Here is an 8547-nt window from a genome sequence, read left to right as displayed (position 1 = left end):
TTGCAAAGCTTACTTCAGCAGCATGTCCTCAGGTCAGGAGGGCCTGAGACAAGAGAGGGCAAACACATAGCCCAGCCCAAATAAATATCCTTTCCCAGATGCACCAACGGCTAAGAACCTCCTACTGGGCTGGCTGGAGGAAGAATAAATATTCATAGCTCAACCAAGTTGTACTTTTCATACTGGCCTGTGGTACCAGTGACACCTACAGTGAGAAATGCACAACCCAATTGAGATTAGGAAAAGACCAGATAAACGATACAATCATTCTGAGCAGTCTACAGCCCAGCCAAAAAATGAAATTTACATTATATCCCCAGTTTAGGACCAGGGACTACATTTTATTCTGTTTTTTTTTTTTTTTGGACAGAAAGTTCAGAGGAAAATATAGCTTTTCATTATGCCACCCTGTTTTCAAAATGTGGTATTTTTCAAGTACTATAAATAAGTAATTTAATTGTGTACAAACTTAAAGGTTTTGATTATTTCTGAAACTGACTGGCATATATATTAATCTATTGTGATAAATGATTTATAGAAGACCTAAATGAGCAGGCTCAATGTTGGATTTAGGTTAATTGGCAATGGCATTTTTATCCAATGTTTCATAATAATACCATTGACCATCTACCTTCTGTCTCATAAAGGCATGAGCAATATCTTCATACAACCTGTGCTGTTGTTTCTAATTTTTATTGTATAGTATAGCCCAGCGATGGCGAATCTTGGCACCCCAGATGTTTTGGAACTACATTTCCCATGATGCTCATGCACTCTGCAGTGTAGTTGAGCCTCATGGGAAATAAAGTTCCAAAACATCTGGGGTACTAAGGCTTGCCATCACTGGTATAGCCATTCCTCTCACATAAGACTCATCAATGAGATTAAATAAATTGCAGGATAGCTAATGAGTGATTGGGTGCTCATAGTACTCCCAGTGTTCAGGAACCTTCTGGAATTTCTGCCAGTTTGGCTGCACCAATAAAAAAAATGTGATATGAAGTAATATGAAAATACCTGCAAGTATCACACCAATCAGTATGTAGAATTTTAAGTATATTTTGAATTTCTAGTGAAGGCCGATTACAGAGATCCTCTTTCCACCACTGGCAAAATACGCAGACACTGCAACAGCCAGCGCTCCTCTCTTCAGCAGCCTGTCCATCCAGAGTGCCCAGCTCTGAGTACACTGCAGCTGGCTAATCATTGCCCCCAGCCGACCGAAGGACACTTATTCCCACCATCATCACCCAGTACAGGGGCAGGGGATTGTTTAAATGTTGTATTTTGATAGTCTTGTGAAACCCTTGCATGTATCACTAAATGTTTTAATATCTTTTGCTTAAATCAGGTTTATGATTTTTTTTTATTTTGACAAACAGATTTTGTTTTTATGCTCTTTGTTGAATTAATTTTTGATATCTATAAAATGTATTAATTTAACGATAAGAAAAATTGGTTATTTGAGCCAAAGTGAAAATTTTACCTTAAAGCCAATCCCGGGGGGCATGGCTTGGACATGGCCGAGTGAGGAAGCAGACCTCCAGAGCTCCTCACATTCAGCAGCTTAATTAGCTTGATCCGGCGGATCGCTTACGCTCACACGGATCCCAGTGGCATGTCCCAGTGCCGGAGAGCCTCCCCCAGAACCAAGGCCCCACTAGAGCCTGGTACTGGCACCTTCGGCTCTTATTTTGGCGGCGGAACACAGCCGCGGGGCGGTACAACAGGAAAGGCAACGGGATGGATGCTACAGTGAAGGCCGCACCTAAACTTACACCACAGCCACATCCCGGAGGGTCTCCCATCCAGACGCTGCAACTGGTAAGTGATGCGACCCCCCCTGAATCCCCTGGCTCTTCGGCCTCAATAGACCTGGGATCAGACCTGTCTGAGTTAGTTGGGGACCGAGCCTTGAGGCAGCATACCTGGTCTCTCCCCACCAGAGAGGACCTGGACCGCTTTGCCACCAGGGTGGAGAAGGCCTTCAAGCAGGACATAGAGCAGTTGAAAGCTGACACTACTCAGCTGGGCAACAGGCTGGAAACTTTGGAACAGACTGTGGAGGAGGCCCTGCCGGCTATAACACAGCTAAGGGACAAGTGTGCAGCCCAGGATAACCATATAGAGACTTTAATCTCACAGCTAGATGATTATGAAAACCGCAGTCGCGGAGCATGAGCGGATGCCTAGGAGGATGGTAGCGCCGGAGGACTACAGGTCACAGAAGTCCCTAATTCTACACAAAACGAGAGAAAAACCTACTATTAAGACTCAGGAACATATAAGTATGGTTTTAAAGGGTACAAAAGCTAAATTTAAAAGTGGAACAAGCAAAGAGAAATTACCTCAGCCGTCTTCCAAGATGGCTGCGGCAGTCTCCTCACAGCCTCATTCTTCACAGCTGGCTAAACCTCATAAATCCAATATAAACACCACAGAAAATACCGAGGACTCTGACTCTGATTGTGGTGCTTCGGTTTTAAAATCAGAGTTTCAATCTGTCATATTTAAAAAATTTGAGCATATTTTACAGAAGGCTTTGAAACAGACATCAGATCATATTACTGACAAACTGACAAGAGAAATTAGAGAGCTGGGTCAGAGAACACCTGAATTAGAGATACGAGTAGATGATATTGAAAGTCAAACTCAGCACTACATTTCTGAATTTAATAGTCTCAAAGAAGAGAATGTTATATTTCAGTCACGTTTAGAGGACCAGGAGAATAGGGACAGAAGGGCCAACTTGAGGATCAGGGGAATTCCAGAGACTATCATGGATGTGAATGCCACTATATTGCTTTATTTCAGGAATTGCACCCTGGTATCCCTGTGGAGAGATTAGAAATGGACAGAGTGCATAGAGCGTTAGCGCCCTCCCAGGGACATAATTGCCAAGATGCACTATTTTCGTACAAAAGAATAATTGTTGGCAGCAGCTTGAGAAAAAGGTTCCCTAATGTTCCAAGGACAAGTATACCAACTCTTCTCAGATTTATCTCCTATTACAGTGGCTAAAAGGCGAGCTCTTAAACCACAGATACAAATACTTCAACAGCACCAGATCACTTATTATTGGGGCTTTCCTTTCTCCCTCAAATTCACACATCTGGAAACCAGATATGTATGTCGCTCTTCAGAGGACTTACAGTCAGCCTTGGTCGAATTAGGTCTTGCAGATCAAACCACAATTAAAGACCAATCCCGCAGAGGATCAGCCTCCAGGTCCCCTCAACAAAACACTGCAACCAGCTCTAAGTCATCTACTCCTTCTTGCCATAATTCAGCATAAACGTGGTTGATTTGAACATCAGCCTCCTAATACTGAAGACTCTATGGACTGAGTTTAAAATAAATATATTTTTTCTCCTCTTGGATATATTTCCTCTTTTTCAGAACTGCAGGATTCCACTTTTTCTGAAACAACTTAATTTTTAAGTTACTAATTTTTGCAACTTTATGGCCCTTTGGCTTACAATTCTTTGCTGGCCTTCTTTTATATAAAACTTTTTTTTTACTGCTTATTTACTTAAATTCCCCCCCCCCCCCCTTTTTTTTGTCTCCCTCCCTCATATCAGTCAAAGATACTTATGTGGTCATTTCCTGAGGTTATGGTCTTGATAGTTTTCCAACCCCCCCCCCTTTTTTTTTCTGGATAATATATATACAGTTATTATTATGATAGTATAGATGCTTTTTGTATAGTTTCTGTGGTTCTCCGGCGTGGTTCGTCACTTTAGGAACTACTTGCTGCCCTTTTGCCATCCTCAGACCCTTGCTTTTATTATGCGAGACTCTGATGATGGCTGTGGAGCCCCTGTGAGTCCTTTGTTCACTCCCAGGAGTTGCTCTCATACCCTAGTGATTTCTTATTGCATTAACTCACAGTTTTTTCATATTAGGGCTATTCTTCCAAGCTATGTTCTTCTTTATTCTATTCTTTCTTCTCTTCTTTTCACGCTCGAGATGGTGACCTGTATTCTAAATTCAAGTCATTGTTCTTATTATGAGCTAGTTTACTTAGACTTTTAATGGCCCCCATAAATATTTTATCTCTTTTTTTTTTAATACAAACGTTTTTATTTTTGTTGGTCATAATGCAGCAAACAATATAACAAAAGCAAATACAATGCTGTAGTATAGGTCAACATTCTGGTACATTCCATTGTCATGCAATATTGAGAAAACAAAATAAATTATACAGCATCGTGAGGAATAAAAGACCAAAGAAAAAACAAAAGGAAAACCCGTAATAGAGCCTTCTTGACTAGCTCTAACTAGTCAAATTACTGGATAGCAGACATTAATAATCGGGTTATCCGCTTCAAATTAACTTAACTTGAAACAAACGTTAAACTATACCGCTGACTATACATATAGGAACCTGTTCAAATCGTTTCCCTGCACTTCAATAACTCGTCTGAATACTGCTCAGTGTGTAACGGTGGTCCTCTCCAGCTGGCAGCGTATATTAAGAAATCGAAGCGGTGGGAAAAGAAGACCAAGCTCCACCCCGTTGGGGGCCAACTCCATCTAGATCTTAAACAGCCACCGGTGGGGGACCGTGTAGAGGCCCCACTCCAGCAGGTTCATTGTTAGTGGGCCACTTGGCCCATTTAGCAGTATGCTTGTGCATGGTATCCATGATAGTATGATGGATGCGCTCCATAAGGCGAATAGAATCCATCCTATACAGAACCTGCGCCCAGGGAAGCAAGTGCGTATGCCAGTGTAAGGCCACCATCCAATGAATGGCACAGAATAGGGTATGGAGTAACCTCTGGTCCGTTAGTGAAATCCCCTGGATCGGAGCAAATAGTAGGCATTGCGCGGCGTGAGATCTATCCTATGTCCTAGGATTGTGGTCAGCATGATATCGACCTGGTCCCAAATGGGCCTTAGGAGGGGGCAGCTCCAAAAGATATGCAGTAATGTGCCCGCCATCTGGCAACCTCTAAAACAGAGGTCAGGGACCGAGGGATAAAACCGATGGACTCTAGTGGGAGTTAGGTACCAGCGTGTGTGCAGCTTCACTACAGTGTCTTTTATAGCCATTGATCTGGTGCATCTATGCATATTCTGAAACATAGCTCGCCAGTCCTCATCCGAGAATTCCGTGGCCAGATCCGTTTCCCACAAGATCATGGCCCTGGACTTCCCCGGTTGCTGCGTCTCAGTTAGGTATTTGTACAAAGTAGAGATGATACCTCTATCCCTTGAGTGGCGATAACATATAGATTCAAACTGCGCACAGACTGGAACCTGGGGGGTCCTATAGTGTGTGTGAAAAAAATGGCGAATTTGAAGAAATTTATAAAACTCCCCATGGGGTATCTCATGTCGCGCACGGAGTTGCGAGAAGGAGATGAAATTGACAGTGTTGTCATGCAGATCCCGCAAGGTGACCAATGAGTTCTGGACCCACCATCTGGAGGCGCCAGGAGATTCAAAAGCCAGAGGGAATCTCCTATCGCCCAGAAACGATGCCATCCGGGGTCTAGCAGGGCTTAATTTAAATTTAAGTCGATAAAGAGACCAAAGGTAATAGGAACGGCTGACAATGGCATTAAGAGGCGCCAGATCTCCCGGCTTCAGACCCTCCTGCCACAAGAGGCCCGGGAGAAAATACGGGCGTATGGATTGAGTTTCGAATTTGAGCCAGGGTACCCCCCCAGTGGATGCATGCCATTGCGCCGTCTGAGCCAATCTAGCCGCCAGATAGTATAACCAAATATCGGGCAATCCCAGGCCTCCTTGTGACATAGGGCGATGCAGCATGAGTTTCCCAAACCTTGGCCTCTTGTTTTGCCAAATAAATATATTAATGTCCCTCTGAAGGGCGGTGAGGGATTGGCGGGGGACATAGAGGGGGAGGGCTCTAAAAAAATACAATAATTTTGGCAAAATAGACATCTTGATAGCTACCACTCTACCTATCAACGGTATCCGAAACGATGACCATAGTTTCAGCCATCGCCTGACCGCAATAAATGCGGGGGGGTAATTGACCCTATACATATCTTCCAGGGAAGGGGCCAACTGAATTCCGAGGTATTGTAATGTGCGATTAGACATGGCGATTCCGAATGAGTTTTGCAGGTTATCTATTTCAAGAGGGGTGAAATTAATTGGGAGGGCAGAACATTTGGTCAGGTTGACCCCCAACCCAGAGAACCCATGAAAGGAGCGAAGGATCCCTAGAAGGTTAGGTATGGACACCACCGGGTTGGGCAGAAACATGAGGACATCATCTGCATAGAGGCTGATCTTATACTCCCCTTCCCCTTTTATGTACCCCCCGACATCCGAATTTGCCACGATCGCCCTAGCCAAGGGCTCTAAGGCCAGGGCAAATATCAGGGGGGACAGTGGACACCCCTGACGGGTGCCCCTGCCCACCGGAAAATAATCCAAAGAGCAGCCTGGCAGCCTTATCTTAGTCTGGGGGCTATGAAACAGTGCCTTAAACCCATTCACAAATTCACCCAAGAAGCCAAACTTAGTTAGAACCAAATCCAAATATGGCCAGAAGATACTATCAAATGCTTTGTGAATATCTAACCCCAAGATCAGGACTTTGCGAGAGGAAAGTTTTGTGTCTTGGATTATATTCGTGACCAGTCTAATATTATCTGTAATTTGCCTATCAGGGATAAAACCCGTTTGTTCTGGGCCTACGAGGGTACCAATGATGGGGGCTAATCTGTTCGCTAATATTTTCCCTAAAATTTTAATATCATTATTCAAAACCGAAATAGGCCGATAGTTTTGGGGTAGGGTGTGGTCCTTGTTTGGTTTGGGGATCAGTGTCATATTAGCACATAACATTTCGTCTGGCAGTTTATGTCCTTGTAACGTTTGGTTAATAAGTTTTGTCAGTCTGGGGGCTAGTATCTGGGAGAATTTTTTGTAATACATAGATGTATAGCCGTCAGGGCCGGGTGCGGTCGAAGATTTAAGTGACTTGATGGTGGCCACAACCTCTAGGGCATTCAAGGAGGCCAGCTGAGCATCTGAAAGGGAAGGGAGGGACACGGAGGACAACCATTGGTCAGCAGAACGAGGGATAGGTTGCGAGGGGGGGGATAATAGTTGTTGATAAAAGGATTTAAAAATGTCCAGAACCTCGCCAGGATGTGTAACCAGGTGGCCTGAATTGTTTCTCAACTTATAGACGTGAGTAGGTCGTAATGATTGGTGAAGTTTGCGGGAGAACATGCCCGAGGCTGTATTACTATGTAGGAGGAACTTGGCTTTGGACCAACGCAGTGATTTTTCAGTATGTTCTGAGAGAATAGTGTCTAATTCAGCCCTTTTTTGGTTGATCGAAATTAGCGTATCAGCTGAGTGTGTACTAGCATGGGCCTGATAAAGTGTGCGTAAGTCCCGTGTGAGTGTTTGAATCTTATGAAGTTTCTGTTTTTTTTTAGTGACTGTGATTTCAATTAAATGGCCACGGATTACCGCCTTATGTGCGGTCCAGAGAACCTGGGGGGAGATGTCATCCACATCATTAATATTAAAATAATCATCTAGATGACTTGCTATGCGGGTGCATGTTTCAGGGTCTGTTAGTAAAGAGTCGTTCAACCTCCAAGAGGCGACTGCGGGAGACAGGCCGACATGGGAAGTATGAAAGGCCACCATTTGATGATCTGACCACGGGCATGAGTGAATGGTTGCCAGTGCAGAGTTGGCTAAGAGAATAGGCGAGGCAAAAACATAATCAAGCCTAGCGTAGCTATCATGTGGATGGGAGTAATGCGTATATTCCTTTGCGCCAATGTTCAATGCCCTCCAGGTGTCAATAAGTTGCAATTTATCAAAAGATTTGGTGAGAAATTTGGGGAACGCTTTAGCATAGTGTGACGGTTTACTCCTGTCCAGGGAAGGGCTAGCTACTAGATTAAAATCTCCACCCACGATCAAATGGGGGGGAAACGTATTTATCCAGCGTGCGTAAAAATGCACTATAAAAAGCCCCTTGCGCTGTATTGGGCGCGTATAAATTAGCAATAGTTATCGCTTTGCCTTGTAACAGTCCCTGCACAATAATAAATCTACTATCAGGATCCTTGTAGATATGTGAAGGTTCAAACTGGACAGAGTTACGAATAAATACCGCAACACGTCTGGCCCTGGACTCAAACGTGGTGCAATAGTGTAATCTATAAGATCTATCAAAAAATTTTGGGCAGGCCCCCGAGGAGAAATGGGTCTCCTGCAATAGAATAACATCAGCCCCCATACGTTAATAACAGCGAAAGGCCTTTCTTCGCTTCTGGGGGGAATTTAGACCCCTTACATTATGGGTGACAACCTGCAAACCCATGATGTCTATTTATGACATAAGCACAGCTGAATGCTATCTGATAGGAGTTCGGAATCGCACACCAGAGTCCAACGCCAGAGGAGCCACCAGCACCCCCAGCCAGGAGTGGCCCAACTGGGCCCCGATCCCGGCCAAAGAGCCTACAATAATAAGGGTTAACAATGGGCAGTATATTCAAATTAGTAAAATGTCTAGCAGTTAAGTCAGCATGA

The 8547-nt window shown here is 44.1% G+C and overlaps 1 pseudogene; it reads right to left on the bottom strand.

The window, feature by feature from the left end:
• Window positions 1–574: 574 nt before the first annotated feature.
• On the bottom strand, window positions 575–1244 carry LOC143975894 (NADH dehydrogenase [ubiquinone] 1 beta subcomplex subunit 5, mitochondrial-like; annotated as a pseudogene).
• Between the last annotated feature and the right edge of the window lie 7303 nt (window positions 1245–8547).

Source organism: Lithobates pipiens, unplaced genomic scaffold (genome assembly GCF_037356315.1).
Source record: "Lithobates pipiens isolate NorthernLeopardFrog02 unplaced genomic scaffold, aLitPip1_a1.2 Scaffold_13, whole genome shotgun sequence".
NCBI lineage: Eukaryota > Metazoa > Chordata > Amphibia > Anura > Ranidae > Lithobates > Lithobates pipiens.
The sequence above is the reverse complement of the archived record's forward strand: the minus strand, read 5'-3'. Positions and strand labels throughout refer to the sequence as shown.